The sequence below is a fragment of the Gekko japonicus genome, unplaced genomic scaffold (assembly GCF_001447785.1).
Source record: "Gekko japonicus isolate JY-2015 unplaced genomic scaffold, Gekko_japonicus_V1.1 scaffold111, whole genome shotgun sequence".
Lineage (NCBI taxonomy): Eukaryota > Metazoa > Chordata > Lepidosauria > Squamata > Gekkonidae > Gekko > Gekko japonicus.
Window position 1 is genome coordinate 349,963 of NW_015171505.1, and position 16,905 is coordinate 366,867.

At 46.9% G+C, this 16,905-nt stretch overlaps 1 protein-coding gene across 1 annotated transcript in view; it reads right to left on the reverse strand.

Annotated features, from left to right (window-relative positions):
* Positions 1-5,048, reverse strand: part of ZNF423 (zinc finger protein 423) — a gene marked incomplete at its 3' end in the record, with an annotated part of 303,352 nt that extends 298,304 nt beyond the window's left edge. The window contains exon 1 of the mRNA XM_015419239.1: positions 4,993-5,048. The remainder of the gene's footprint in view (positions 1-4,992) is intronic.
* Positions 5,049-16,905: the final 11,857 nt, after the last annotated feature.

The window sequence follows — 16,905 nt, forward strand, 5'->3', positions numbered from 1 at the left end:
TATCCTGTTGCACGAAAGAATCTGATTCCTTGTGGCTTCACATCTATGGAAACACGGATCGCAAAAACAAGGTTCACGCATCATGCCCTCCCTCTGAGGAGCTCTGAGAAGCACACTGGGGGTTTTCTCCACTGTATCCTCTGCGGGGGTAAAGTTATGTCTGAGAATCTGGATTAAGGCCACATGCTGTGCATCATGGCTGACTTGGGATTTGAACCCATAACTTTCCAAAGCAAGCCCCTAAGCACTCTATCAAGCACACGATACTGTATGTGCGCTTTTAGAACCCATGCATTTTGCTGCAGAGGAAAACATGCAAATACTCATTTTGCGTGTCACACAGGAAGTGCAAAGACTTGGGAGATGGTTGGATCTGTGCTTTGGGACTATGGGAGGCTGCAGGTCAGAAGGTTCCCTAAACTAGGATAGTCTATTCAAGGCAGCTACAATAAAATTCCCTACCCTGAAAGTTCATGCCTTTCATGTGAGGCTGAATCGGTAGAGAGCATATGTTTTTTCAGTTGCCCATTCAACAGAGAGGCTCGTCTTAAAATTATTACCCCATTCGTTGATAGGATACCCGGTCCCATTAATATAAACAAACCAAGGCTTCACTGGCTTAGAACATAAGACCATAAGAGATGCCAATGTTGGATCAGGCCAAAGGCCCATCCAGCCCAACACTCTGTATCACACAGTAGCCAGAAATACCAGGTGCCATCAGGAGGTCCACCAGTGTGGCCAGGACATTAGAAGCCCTCCCACTGTTCTCTCTCCTGGCGCCTTGGAACAGGTCTTAAGTCGGCGACTCTCTCCAGCGGACTCATCCTGGTGCGTGGCCCACGTGATATCTAGACACCAGCATCTCAGAAAACTAAACTTAGGGGAGGGGGGTTTCCCCTCAGTAACTAGGGTTGCGGTCACACGAGCCATAAAAGGGGGGGGGAGCGAGGCTATTTCCTCCGGAGGTATTTGACCCGCAGTTGCATGATCACACCTCCCTTCGAAGCTGTGGGTGCAGTCCGTCAGTGTGTGATCAGATGCCGCTGCGGGTGAGTCCTTTTGTTTTGTGTGCTGTTTCTTCCCCATGCACTTGGTGCTTGGGGGGGTCAACAGTGGGAGGGCTTCTAATGTCCTGGCCTTTGGCCTGATCCAACATTGGTGTCTCTTGTGTTCTTATGTTAAGAGCAGAGGCCCATCACTGGCTATTAGCCACATCATATAGATAGGAATTCTTGGTCTGGGGCAAGGGATGCTCTGTCTTCTTGGTGCTTGGGGGGGTCAACAGTGGGAGGGCTTCTAATGTCCTGGCCCCACTGGTGGACCCCCTGATGGCACCTGGTATTTCTGGCCACTGTGTGACACAGAGTGTTGGGCTGGATGGGCCTTTGGCCTGATCCAACATTGGCATCTCTTATGGTCTTATGTTCTTAAACGAGGGATCGATGACTCACACCTCCGCACCGAGGGTTCCCTATGGAGTTTGCGATGATACGCATACTGCAAAGGGGAGAAACAACGGCAAGGAGTCGGGATGGCCTAATCAGACCATCCCGACACCATGAGAGCGCGCTGGAGCGATCAGACACGGGAAAGTCCGTCCATGGCCCATTAGAACCCGTTTACTGCTGGGTTTTCCCCGGTGTCTTTTAACTCCGCTTCCGCGGCGGAGCAGAATGGGTTGTTGACGGCTGTGGGGTGCTTCCCAGATGTTATTGTCTGATCGCACCCTTTAAATCCACCCGGCATTCGCACCTGTGCCGTGTCTACTGTACATATGATCTCAGTCTAGGATTCTTAGCTGCCATTTTATTAAGAACATAAGAACATAAGAGACGCCAATGTTGGATCAGGCCAAAGGCCCATCCAGTCCAACACTCTGTGTCACACAGTGGCCAGAAATACCAGTGCCATCAGGAGGTCCAGCAGTGGGGCCAGGACATTAGAAGCCCTCCCACTGTTGACCCCCCCAAGCACCAAGAAGACAGAGCATCACTTGCCCCAGAGCCCCTAGCTATACCTTGTGGCTAATAGCCACTGATGGACCTCTGCTCCATATGCTTATCTAATTCCCTTTTGAAGCCGTCCATGCTTGTAGCACCCACCACTTCCTGTGGCAGTGAATTCCAAGTGTTAATCACTCTTTGGGTGAAGAAGTACTTCCTTTTATCCGTTCCAACCCGACCGCTCTGCAGTTTCATGGAGTGCCCACGTGTTCTTGTATTGTGAGAAAGGGAGAAAAGTACCACTTTCTTTACCTGCTCTTTCCCATGCATAATCTTATAAACCTCGATCATGTCACCCCTCAGTCGTCTTTTCTCCAAGCTAAAGAGCCCTAAGCGCTTTAACCTTTCCTCATAGGGAAAGTGTTCCAACCCTTTTATCATTCGAGTTGCCCTTTTCTGCACTTTTTCCAAAGCTATAATATCCTTTTTAAGGTGTGGTGCCCAGAACTGCACACAGTATTCCAAATGAGGTCTCACCATTGATTTATATAGGGGCATTATTATATTGGCTGATCTGTTTTCAATACCCTTCCTAATAATCCCCAGCATAGCATTGGCCTTCTTTATTGCAGTCACACACTGTCTCGACATTTTCAGTGAGTTATCCACTACAACTCCAAGATCTCTCTCTTGCTCAGTCTCTGCCAGTTCAGACCCCATCAATGTGTATTTATATTTAGGATTTTTGGCTCCAATGTGCATCACCTTGCACTTGGCCACATTGAACCCCATTTGCCATGTTGACGCCCACTCGCCCATCCTTGACAGATCCCCTTGGAGTGCCTCACAATCCTCACTGGTTTTCACCACCCTGAACAACTTTGTATCATCCGCAAATTTAGCCACTTCACTGCTTACTCCCATCTCCAAATCATTAATGAACAAGTTAAAAAGCAGTGGACCAAGTACTGATCCCTGCGGTACCCCACTGCTTACCACCCTCCACTGAGAAAATTGCCCACCTACACTCACTCTCTGTTTTCTATGAACTAGCCAGTTTTTGATCCATAAAAGGACTTGTCCTTCTATCCCATGATTTTTGAGCTTACTTAGGAGCCTTTGATGAGGAACTTTATCAAAAGCTTTCTGGAAGTCAAGGTAAATAATATCTATTGGATCCCCCTTGTCCACATGTTTGTTCACCCCCTCAAAGAACACTAACAGGTTAGTGAGACAAGATCTTCCCTTACAGAAACCGTGCTGAGTCTGCCTCAATAGGTTTTGTTCATCTATGTGCCTACTAATTCTTTCCTTAATAATGGTTTCCACCAATTTACCCGGTATCGACGTCAGACTGACTGGCCTGTAATTTCCCGGATCTCCTCTGGAACCCTTTTTAAAGATGGGAGTGACATTAGCTACCTTCCAATCCTCAGGAATGGAGGCAGATTTTAAGGAAAGATTACATATCTTTGTCAGGAGATCTACAAGTTCACATTTGAGTTCTTTCAGAACTCTCGGATGTATGCCATCTGGGCCTGGTGATTTTTCAGTTTTTAAGTTGTCTATCAGTTTTAGGACCTCCTCTCTCGTCACCTCAATCTGACTCAGGTCTTTCAACACCCCTCCTGAAATCAGTGGTTCTGGAGTGGGCAAGCACTTCTCATCTTCCACAGTGAAGACGGAGGCAAAAAATGCATTTAGCTTCTCAGCCATTTCCCTATCATCCTTCAATACTCCTTTTACCCCTTGGTCGTCCAAGGGCCCCACTGCCTCCCTGGCTGGTTTCCTGTTTCTAATGTATTTGAAGAAAGTTTTATTGTTGGTTTTTACGTTTTTTGCTATATGCTCCTCATATTCCCTTTTTGCCTGCCTGACCTCAGACTTGCATTTTATTTGCCATAGCCTGTGTTCCGTTTTATCAGCCTCACTGTGACTAGCTTTCCACTGCTTAAAGGAATTCTTTTTACTTTTTACAGCCTCCATTACTCTGTTTGTTAACCATGCAGGCTTTTTCCTATACCTTTTTGTGCCTTTCCCAACCTGCGGAATATATATTTTTTGAGCTTCTTTTAACTCCGCTTCCGCGGCGGAGCAGAATGGGTTGTTGACGGCTGTGGGGTATTCTGGATCGGAATCTCAGTAACTAGCAAAGAGACACACCTGAGCCTGTTAAGGAACTAGCATTCAGATGTTATGACAAGCTGGAATCAGATTAGAGACTTCTGTCTTCAGTCCCGGGACACCACGGAAGGGACACACGAGATGACAACAGTAAACCAGGTCTGCACCTGTACTGAGCAGGGCCTAAGACTTCCTACAGTTCAGAACCATGATCATCCCTCGCATTGCCTCTTGCCAGCAAAACCTACAGCCAACCTCAGGTGACACTAAGTTCAAGTTCTGGTGTGCATTTGTATTCACCTACCCACAAATGCACAGAAATAACAACCTTTGGAAGCTAATGTTCTTTTCTCCAGTAACCCTTTTTATTTCACATCCATTTCTGAAGGTGCAGTGAATGTCGTTAACACGAACAGAACCCTGAACCGCCGTTATAATTCATCTTCATTTCCGTCTTTTCACATCGTCAGGAACGCAAGCCCTGGGTCTTTACCAATGTACCAATCACCAATTCATCAGCCACCATGTTCCACCCTGTCTCATTTCTCCCGAAACTGAGAAATACACAAACGTTACAATTCTGGGATCGAAGTTGAGAAATTCCCATTAAAGTGGCTTTTATATAATTAGATTGGAAGGTGGAACTGTGCCCATTGCAGGAAACTTCAAAGCAGCTATACCTGAGAAAATCATAACCCGTTTCAATGTGCCCGCATGAAGAAAGAATGGCTCTCGGGAGAATAAAGAGTATATTAGTCTCTGTATGTAATGGGGTTTATTGGCCATATGGAACCAATATAAAAATTGTGTTGCGACGGATAGGTTTTGGAGTAAAGTCAGGAACGCGACACCCACAAAACACAGTTTCTGTTTAAAGCTCAGCATCTTTCTGGCAAATTAGGAGAAACCTGGAAATGTTTACCTGATTGGGTCACGGATGAGTCCCAGCTCAAAGTGAAATCAGACAACTCGCCCTCTTCAACTGGAAAAGAAAGAAGAGTACCATTTTGAATTTCTACATTCATTTCAGGGACAAAACAAACACCGGCAAAGACGACACGCTGTTAAAAACAGGGTAGAGTCAAATAATCTCCATCAAGTCATTGACTTTTTCGACACGCTTGCCGTTACATTTATTTGACCGCACACCCATGTAATTAATAAATCCACCTGCAGTGCATATCGCATACAGGTTACCTTACAGTTTTTCTCATTACACTCATTCTTAAAATGACCCTGTAAACAGGCCACATACATTCCCACCAGTGTTCCCTCTAAGCTGAGTTAGTGTGAGCTAGCTCACAGTTTTTTAGCCTCCGGCTCACACAGTTTTGTCTCAGCTCAGGAAGGAAGGCTCCAGAGCAAACTAATTCATGCCGTAGCCAAATCGCTCGCTCACCACTTTAATGCCAGTAGCTCACAAAGTAGAATTTTTGCTCACAAGACTCCACAGCTTAGAGGGAGCATTGATCCCCACTTAAGTGATGGGAAAACTGAGCCTGGAAGCAGGGATCCAAATCTCAGTCTTCCAAGGCCAATGTAAGTACCGAATTCCCAGTGAACGAAAGTCCTTGAATATCCTGACATACACGTTTTCCACTCATATTCAAGTTTACTGTTTTGTGCTTGCACTACTATGCAGTTTTAAGAAGGGGGAAATTCTTATCTACACAGAGCTGTGGATGTACATTTTTTTAAAAAAAATGAGCATCTGTACTACTGGTATGGTTGCCAGCCTCCAGGTACAGCCTGGATATCCCCCAGAATCACAGATTACAGACATCAGTTCCCCTGAAGTAAATGGCTGCTTTGGAGGGTGGACTCTGTGGAATTAGACCTACAAACACCACTATATCTCCAAGCCCCGCCCCCAACCAGGCTCCACCCCCAAATCTCCAGGAATTTCCCAGCCCAGAGATGGCAACTCTAACTATTGAGATGGCCAAGAAGGGGAGGGGGGAGCGCTCCAATACAGGGCATTATAAAGGAAAAGGCTTCTCTGGCAATATCCAAAAATAAAACATATTTTTAAAATGCCTATTCATTAACAGGACCGGCATGCATACCCAGCACTAACCTTATTTTATACTTCTGGGCAGTGTTCCCTCTAAGCTGAGTTTGTGTGAGCTAGCTCACAGTGTTTTAGCCTCCGGCTCACACCTTTTTGTCTCATCTCAGGAAGGATGGGGCTCCAAAGCCAACTAATTTATGCAGCAGCCAAAACGCTGGCTCACAACTTTAATGGCCAGCAGCTCACAAAATAGAATTTTTGCTCACAAGACTCCATAACTTAGAGGGAACATCGCTTCTGGGTATTAGCATTTCTGTCTATGGCATTTAATGACAATGTCCTTATAACGTAAAATACTGTATTTATCATTATACATTTTGGATCTTTTCTTTATTTGCCTGTGATCAACTGATTGGTGAGCACTCGTAAACTGAATGGAATGGAAATACATTTGGGTGAAACTAGGGTAATCGAAACAGAAATCTACATTTCACTCCAACTAGTCCCCCCTCTGGTACAGTCAAAGCAAACAGATGCCCACTTCTAGTTTTCACCTCCACTTAGGGTTACCAACCTCCAAGTGGTGGCTGGGAGATTCCCCACTATTACAACTGATCTCCAGGCAACAAGAGATCAGTTCCCCTGGAGAAAAAGGCCATTTTGGAAAGCGGACTCTATGGCATTATACCCCTTTGAAGCCCCTCCCCTCCTCAAACCCCGCCCACCTCAGACTCCACCCCCAAAATCTGCAGGAATTTCCTTAAGTGGAGCTGGCACCCCTGCCTCCACTCTGCAATCAGCTATCTTGCTATCCTGATATTTGTTTCTTTTTAAAATGTTGATCTCCTCATTATGAAAGGTCATCGACAGGCGAACTGCTCGGCTGCAGGACACTTTGGCTCCAAACCAGGCCTTGGTTCATCTCGAAGAGCCGTTCTAAAATGCAGGGCCCACCATTTCGCTTTGAATTCATTCTCACACACGCTCACGCGCAATTGCAACCAGACTTAATGGAAGTTTCTCGAACAGACTTTAAAGCAGTTTACGGCCTTTAGATTAAATTTTTATTTTCTGGGAGGCCTCTGCCCCGCTTGCCCCCCTGGGCCTGGCGCACGGTTGCTGGCTGGCCTACCAAATTGATGCGGGGGGCGGGGGTTTAAAAAAGAAATTGGAAAAAGTAACAGCCCTTTTAATATGAATGATAAATGTCCGATGCACTCTAATCAATACTCAAGCACTACGATTTATGGACTTTTGATGGAACTGTATATTTACGATGGAACTAGCGCTCAAATTTGACTCTATCAGGAAAAGGCCCTTCCCTTGGAACACCAGGTTTAAAATTTCTCCTCCTTTAAAAAACTGTACTGAACCGGGGGGGGGGGGGGGAAAAAATTTTTTTTAGAACTATGGTGAACAAAAGAGTTCCATCTCCCAATGAAAACCAAAGTAATTTAAGTTTTTAGAGTTACCAGACTTCACCACGAGTGTTTTAAGGGTGGATTCTGGGGAGGCAGAGCATCACAAATGTTGTGACATCACTGCTTGTTGAGGGCCCAGAAGTGACATTTGTGACGCTCTAGGAATATGGTGAGTACCATAGAGACTGGGAAAATTCCTAGAGTGTCATGGATGCTGTGGCATCACTTCTGGGAGCTCCAATGGAAGTTATGTCACAATGTTCACATCCTATTTGTCCCTCCCGTAGCACCATCAAGCGTGGCTGGGAGCTGGAGCACAGTAGGGCAGAAGGTTGCATGCCACAGCGGACAACCCAGCAAGACTATTTCTACTACCCACTTATTTACCATCCACCATTTTGTTTCATGAGTCGAGGCACAAACTCAACCACAGTAGTACAATTATGGATTAAGGCTAAACATACGTATGATCTGAACAACAAACTTGCATGTTTCTGGAAGCCAAAGCGCAGGTTACAAACCACCTCTGGTGGACTATTGGTGGACTGTTTCACCACTGTGGTATACAACCAGATAGTTACTAAGGCCTAGTTCACACATGCAGGAGAATGAGGTGACGGAATGGACCCCAGACAACTTCAGACTGCAGGTGATGGGTTCCCAGCTTTGAATGTGCCTTTGTGTCAGAAATTCCATACCAAATAAAAAATTCCAGCACCACAGGGAGAGATGATGTGCTCCCTGGGTAGGGTGTTTTATTTAAACAAAGGAGCATTCCAAGACAAGTCCCTTCGCAACTTCCCGCCTGCCGTCTGAAGCAGAACAGTTTGTGTTGCCCTCCTCAAATCTCCGCCATCCCATCTCATTCTGCAGCACACAGGAATCGGCCCCGAATGCTAAATCTTAAATGGTTTTTATATCTCCATGGTGGCTATGACAGAGCAGCTGTGTACAAGTCATATGCAGGGCTTTTTTTGTAGAAAAAGCCCAGCAGGAACTCAGTAGCATAATAGGCCACACCCAAAAGCAGAAATGCATTAGCATATTGGGCCACACCCCTGACAGCACCATTAGCCTATTAGGCCATACCCCCACGTTACCAGAAGTGTGGTCCTCCAGCCACACCCACCTTTTGCTTCTTATTCTGTTGACCTTGTTTGTTGTCAAAACGCAGGACTTTTTTTGTAGCAGGAACTCCTTTGCATGTTAGGCCACACACCCCTAATGTAGCCAATCTGAATGAGTGTCTCCTGTTGGGTGTGGCCTATTATGCTAATGAGTTCCTGCTGGGCGTGGCTAACTCAGGAGCCAGCCGGAACTCCGTTCCTGTGCGTTTCTGCCCAAAAATAGCCCTGGTCATATGCAAAACTTGGCATCAGCAGCGACTTCATCCGAATACCTGAGACCACTGCAGTATTGGTGTGGTCATTCAGAGTGATGAATGAAAACCTCAGTAGCCTTCAGACGCAGCAGCAGACCTACACTGTTACAAGAACTCCCTTTGCAGACAGTACAGGGATCGAATTCTTCCTCGTTTGCATGAAACCACAGTTTGTTCTTCTGTCTGTACTGCAAACTACAGCTTATTTCTTGCCCCTAAACCAGGATTCCTAAGAGAAACCACATGAGATGGCAAGCAGAGGAGTTTGCTTCTCATGCCAAAACTGCTGATCTTGGAGCTAGAAACAACCTTTGCATGGGATGCAGTCGTGCAAACCCAAAAGATCCCTTCCTACACACGAACATGCCTGAAGCCGCTCATTGGCATCGCCTACTCTGACTGGCAGCAGCTCTTCAAAGTTTGCAGTTGAAGTCTTTCGCATGACCTACTATCTGAACCCTTTAAACTGTGAACTGTGCAAAACACTGCCACATCACTTCTGTTTGAGCACCCAGAAGTGACATCATAGCATCCAATGCTCTAGGAATTTCTCCATTCTCTATGGTATTTACTGTGATCCTAGAGCACTGCAAATATCACATCTGGGCACTCAATGAGGACGGGCATTGCAACACCCTTCCCCAGACCAAAGCAGCCAGCAAGAAAGCCAAGAGTTTTGCAAGGTAAAACACAATATATAATTTGTTTGTGAACACAGAATAAATGACCTGGAGGTATTGAATGAAGGGGTAGGGAATACAGATGGGATGTGGCATGGTACAGTACAGCCTAGAGATGTGAAGGCCCGGGGAAAAACCGTGTTTTTCCACGGAAACACTCACCACCACATCCCCAAAGTCGGTGACCGATGACAAACTAGACTGGGCAGATCAAGGCAGACCCCATGCCAGTTGCCCAGGAGGTTCATTTTCTCCCAACATAGCAACACAGCCATACACAGGGCAGTGGGCAATTCCCATCCACCAGGCACCACTCCCATATGACTTTGATAGTCCCAGGCTGTGGTCAGACACACTAAAAAACCCACTTTCAATCCACTTTCAAACTGGATTTTTACTGTGTGAACTGGCAAAATCCAGTTGGATTAGGGTCGAAAGTGGATTGAAAGTGGATTATTTAGTTTGTAGTGGTGAGAGCCAGTTTAGTGCAGTGGTTAAGTGTGTGGTTTGATTCCACACTCCTCCACTTGCAGCTGCTGGATGACCTTGGGCAAGCCATAGTTCTGACAGAGCTGTCCTTGGAAGGGCAGTTCTCTCAGAGCTCTCTCAGCCCCACCTACCTCACCCACAGTCCCAGTACTAGAACAGGAGGGAGATCAACCCATAGCCATCAGACACAACACAGAGCTTCCTCTGCACTGGGCAGCAAAAGTTAGTACTCGGGATGCCGTAAGGTTCAAAAATCAGCAATTTAAAAATCTCTGAGCTCGGCCAGGTTGTGCTTGTCGGGGAGAGTCGAAGAACAGCAATCTGGCGATTTCCTAAACCTCAGAGCAAGGCTCTGTGTGAGCGGTGGCCCTTTGCCAAATCTTCCCCAGCCACCCCTTAATAGGGCCTTTATACCTCACCCCCTTCATGGCCAGGCGGGCCCGCGGAAGAGACAAGAGGGCGTTTTACATGGCTTATTTAGCTACTTCACAGGCGAAACTCACGCAGGTTCTTCCAGCCACTTCTCTGCGGAGTTGGTAATAGAGATTGGCAGAGCGTATATGCGGACCAGGAGGGGTGGGAGAAAGCGGTTTTGTTCTGTTGGCAAAAAAGAAAGGAAGCTTTTCTGCATGAAGGAAGAGGTGGGAATGAAATCCAGGCAGCTAAAAACATGCTGGGTCAAGAAGGGGTTGTGGGGGGGGGGGAGGACAGCAGAGAGGGTATTGTTCGTTTTGCCTGAAGAAAGGAAGAGAGAAAGGTTCGGAAGAAAAAATTCAAAACGGAGGAGGCAAAGGTTATCAAAACAGCAGGCGAAACCCAAAAAAAAGAGGTGTCTCTCTAGCAGATTTCTGCAAAGAAGATCTCATTATGGGTGATTAAGTCCTCAAGGACATTAATATTCTAGTGAAATCTGTCTCACGTCTTGCTTTCCGGACACAGCTGAGAGGAACAAATGGCCGAGATGGAGGGCTTCGTTCAGACATCATGTTGATCCTAATGATGGTTTGGTAAAATGTCTGAATGGACAAACCATGGTTTGTAGATAGCCGGCGAACTGAAAACCAGAACGCTATCTGTTAATTCGGGTTTGCGAATTTCAGCTGTCTTGAATGAGGATTCGGTGGAACGCCCAGACTGACAAGGCTTCATTTAAGACCGCAACTTCTCAGACAAAGGTCGACGCACGAGAACACAGCACAATGGAAAACCAAAGCTGGCAAGCCGCCCTACTTCAGGATTGCCAGCCAGTGTGGTGTAGGAGTTAGAGCGCTGGACCTGGAGGACCTGGGTTCGGATCCCGACTCCGCCATGAAACCTTGCTGGGTGGCCTTTGGCCAGTCCTACCCTCTCAGACTGACCATGAGATAGATCAAGATGGGTTAATCTGTTGCAGGAGAAAAGAGCAAGAGTCCAGTAGCACCTTGAAGATGAACAAAATTTGTGGCAGGGGATGAACGTTCGTGAGTCCACTGCTCAAGAAGATAGATCAAGATGGGTCCCCATGTTATTCTGTCTGTAGAAGTAGAAAAGAGCAAGAGTCCAGTAGCACCTTAAAGACGAACACAATTTGTGCGATGAGCTTTTGTGAGTCACTGCTCACTTCTTCAGATATCAGGTATCTGAAGAAGTGAGTAGTGACTCACGAAAGCTCACACCCTGCCACAAATTGTGTTCGTCTTCGAGGTGCTACTGGACTCTTGCTCTTTTCTACCTCACGGAGTTGTTGTGAGAATAAAATGGAGGAGTTCCCACTGGGGGGGAAAGGTGCAGCATGAATGAATGGATGGATGGATGGATGGAAATGAAACAACTGGCCAGTATGTTTGGCAGCTCAAACCAAGGCTTGGGTTCTTAACTAAAACTGGCACAAACCACACTCTGCCATGGATGGATGAAACTGAAGGACCGCCTCCTTCCATGTGCATCAACTATGGTCATCATGCAGCCATCCAGGGGTCATTTCCTGCAGGAGCGCACAGGAGCGGAGCTCCGGCAGTAAAGAGCCCAGGGGGCGGGCACATGCAACAAGCCCCACCCCCTGCTCCTCAGTCAGAGCAAGAAACAGCCAGGTAAATTGCAGAGCCCCCTCCAGGACCCCCGGTCCAAAACAGTCCAGTGGCACCTTTAAGATCAAGTTTTATTCAGGTACAAGCTCTCCCTCCTCTGCGTGGACAGATCTGCATGTTCCCCCCCCCCCAATAGCTAGGAATCCATAACAGTCCAGTGGAGCCTGAGCCTTCTGACACACTCCCGGTGATGTCAGGGGGTGTGGCATATGCAAACAAGTTATGCTAATGAGGTATGCTAATGAGCTCCTGCACCTCTTTTTCTATGAAATGACCCCTGCAGCCATCTATTGGCTACCCCACCACTCAGGGTGGCCCGTCTGGCATCGACCAGAGTCCAGGTCTTTTCCATCATGACTCCGGCTCTGTGGAAGGGGCTCACCAAAGAGTTGGGGGGTCCCCTCATTAAACTGCATACTTCTCAGACCCACGTGACATGTCCTTCCTTAAATACGGTAAACCAAGTTCTTGGGGAGAAACACTCCTTGCTGGATCTACCAACTCTCTCAACAGCCAGTGTGGTGCAGTGCCTAGAGTGTCAGCCTAGGATCCGGGAGACCCAGGTTTGAATCCCCATTCTATGCAGAGAATAGTTACAAGAATGGGCACAGTAATAAGACCAATGAAAAAAGAAAAAAGAACTGTGACAATTTAGCGCTTGGTACTATATTCATAGGAGCTGCGGTGGCTCAAGTGGTTAAGATGCTGAACTGCAGGCTGTGGAAGGTAGGTAGTTCAGCAGTTCGAGACCCGAGTGTGCCGCATGACGGAGTGAGCTCCTGTCTCTAGTTCCAGCTCCTGCCAACCTAGCAGTTCGAAAGCAAGACATTGCAAGTAGATAAATAGGTACCACTTCGGTGGGAAGGGAACAGCATTCCGTGCGCCTTGGTGTTTAGTCATGCCGGCCACATGACCACAGAAACGTCTTCGGACAGCGCTGGCTCTTCGGCTTTGAAACGGAGATGAGCACCGCAACCCTAGAGTCGGACTCGACTGGCTTTCGAGCAAGGGAACCCTTACCTTTAACTTTACTATATTCATAAATCATAATATACAATAACAGAAAATAAGTAATATATATAATATATAGTGAATGTAGACGGTGATCTCCGGAATGGTGTGCCGTTTCGACAATGATCTTCTTCTGAACAAGGATGTGTACATAAACTGTCTTTCAACAATTCATGTCTCTTGGTGACGTATTGAAAATATGCTGTTGATTCATCACTTCATCATAAAGCTATGCTTACAGCTATGTTCTTCGATGGGCTATAATTGCTGAATGCCTTCTTTTTTCATTGAATCCCCATTCTGCCATGGAGGCTTGCTGGGGGAGCTTGGGCCAGCCCCACACTCTCAACCTCACCCACGTTATATCCTGTTGTGAGGATATAACGACAGAGGAGCAGAAACAACGTAAGCTGCTGGGGAGAAGGCAAGGTATAAATGAAGTAAACGAACAAACTGAACGGGTAAATCAGCTTTCCGATCGTGAAGTTTTTGGTCCTCAGTGGTAACACCCAATCATACCTGCTTCCTAATCGAAATCTGAAATAAACTTTCTAGCCTTTCATAAAAAGAGTTGTTGTTGGGGAGGGAGGGGTTTAGGGGTTAGAGTGTTTGGCTTTGATGTGGGAGATCCCGAGTCATAAATCTCAGTGGGTGGGCTGCCACTCAGAGCTTGTGAGACCAAAGCACAGAAAATACACCATCAAAGGCCATTAATAATATAAGCAAACTCTATGTTCAGGTAATTATCTGCCATAAAGCCATGACGGATGGGCCACACTCCAGTTCAAAAGGCGCCTAACAGCAAATCTAGTCCTGCAACTGCAGAATATTTTAGGACTCTGATTTTAGAAGGGCAAATTAACAGGGTAGCAGAAGACTTTATTATTATTATTATTATTATTATTATTATTATTATTATTATTATTATTATTATTATTATTATTATTATTATTATTACAGATGAACTTTCAACCACAGGAAGTGGTGGCAGCTACAGGCACGGGCGGCTTCAAAAGGGAATTAGATAAGCATATGGAGCAGAGGTCCATCAGTGGCTATTAGCCACAAGGTATAGAAAAGGATGAGATGGTTAGACAGTGTCATAGATGCAACGAACATGAAATTGAGCCAACTTCAGAGGATGGTGGAAGACAGGAGGGCCTGGCGGGATCTGGTCCATGGGGTCGCGAAGAGTCGGACTCGACTGTGTGACTGAACAACAAAAAAATAGATAGGGACTCTGGGGCAAGTGATGCTCTGTCTTCTTGGTGCTTGGGGGGGGGGGACAGTGGGAGGGCTTCTAGGGTCCTGGCCCCACTGCTGGACCTCCTGATGGCACCTGGTATTTTTGGCCACTGTGTGACAGAGTGTTGGACTGGATGGGCCATTGGCCTGATCCAACATTGGCATCTCTCAAGTTCTTAACCAGCTCAGGCATGCAAGCGAGACTGGCTGCTCCAAACAAATTTAGCATCTCTGTCTCACACACACCTGGATAGCCCCGGATAGCCTTCTCTCATCAGATCTCAGAAGCTAAGCAGGCTAGGCCACGGACAGTATTTGGAAGGGAGACCAACAAGGAATACCAGGGTCGTGAGGCTGAGGCGGGCAATGGCAAACCAACTCTGAACGTCTCTTGCCTTGGAAACCTTATGGAGCTGCCAGAAATCAGCTATGATTTGACAGCAAAAAAACCCCCAATAAATATCAGATAGATAGATAGATTAGATAGATTAGATAGATTAGATAGATTAGATAGATTAGATAGATAGATAGATAGATAGATAGATAGATAGATAGATAGATAGATAGATGATAGATAGATAGATAGATGGCAGAGACGCACACACGCATACATTCCATTCATTGGGGAAGACCATTAATCATTCCTGGAATTATAAATCACTCTTCACCTGCCTTTCTCTCCCTCTGCCCTTTAAAAAAAAATATGCACACCGCATTTTACTGCTAATCCTTGGAAGTTAAGATTTTCTTTTCCACCAGCCAGCTATTAATTCCTGAGCAGGCAGCACAGGAAAAGGGGGAAAGAGGCCATTTTTCCTGACTCGCTCTTTCAATGGGCGTTTTCCAGACAGCTGCTTCCTCTCACTCGTGCAGTGCTTTTCCGAGCGGCAAACGTGCTGATTCAGCGCCACCCGACACACACACAAGCCGGAGAGGAACGACGAGAGTCCACGTTCTGATCTCCAAAGGGAGGCCTGGGTTCAAACCCCACTTCTGACAAGCTCCGTCTTTAGGGAAGAGGTTCGGGGGTAGAGCATCTGCTTTGCACGCAGACGGGCTCAGTTTCAAACCCGAGCAACTTCACTTGAGGTATCTCATGCACCAGATGACGGAACACCCCCTTGCCACCCAAGACCCTGGAGAGCAGCTGCCGTTCAGAGCAGACAATGTTGAATTACATGAATCAATGGTCGGACTATCATCGCTGATCTCCACGTGGGGCCTGGAGTTTCCCTGGAATGACAACCGAACTCCAGGCTGTAAAGATCTGTTCCCCTGGAGGATACAGCAGCTTCAGCAGGCGGCCTCAATTGTACACCACAGAGCCTAGAGTGACACCCCATCCCTCCTGAGCGCCCCCCCCCCAAAGCTCTGCTCTCCCTAGATACTGCCCCCAAATCTCCAGGAATTCCCCAGGCCGGAGTTGGCAACCCTCGATCAGACTCCGTATAAACAGACTAGCAAGGTCAGCCCAAATGTCACTCCTTGGGTCAAGCTCGGCACCAAGAAGGGATTCATCTCCGTCACGTTGCGGGGCAAGACTAGGCCACTGTCTCCCCTTCCCTTCACTGTTGCTGCCACCACCCTAGGTAAAATCCAGCCCCCCCCCTCTATGTGGGTTGTCCGAGGGCAACTCCACAGGGGTGTATCTCTGTAGCATGCCAAGGAATCAAGACAAAAGGGTAAGGATGTTCCCTCTATGCTGTGGAGTCTTGTGAGCGAAAATTCTACTTTGTGAGCGACTGGCATTAGAGTTGTGAGCGAGCAGTTTGGCTATTGCATAAATTAGTTTGCTCTGGGGGCACCCTTTCTGAGCTAAGACTAAAATGTGTGAGCCGAAGGCTAAAAAACGGTGAGCTAGCTCACACTGACTCAGCTTAGAGGGAACACTGTATAAGGACTTGTGCAGACTCTCCCTGATTAAGGAACTTTATTTCTACAAGGCACAAACTCGGGTACAACAAGACTGATTGGTTGATTGATTCAATTTATAAGCCGCCCTCCCCCGGAGGGCTCAGGGTGATATACAACATATGCCAATACATCAATAAATTTAAATAATTAACAGTAAAAACAGTACAATACTACCTACATAAAACTCAACCAAGGTGTTTGATATCAGTTATAATTTCCCCGTGGGGGGGAGGGTGAGAGACGGAGGCCGGGCTGGATGGCAAACCATTGCTGCCTCCAACCATAGGCCTGGTGGAACATCTCTGTCTTACAGGCCCTGCAGAACTGTACCGGGACATGCAGGGTGCAGATGTCACTAGACAGAGAGGTCCAGCAAGCTGGAGCCAGAACTAAAAAGGCCCTGGCTCTGGTTGAGGACAGCCGGATGTCTTTCGGGCCAGGGATCGCCAGGTGATTTTGCTCCCCAGAGCGTAGTGCTCTTTGGGAGGTATACCAGGAGAGGTGGTCCCAAAGATATGCTGGCCGTGAACACATCTAGGAACACAAAGCAAAACATTTGGTAACTGTTAGTCGTAAGATGCCCATGTCCCCGGTGTATCTGCAACCTTCTTTAGTAT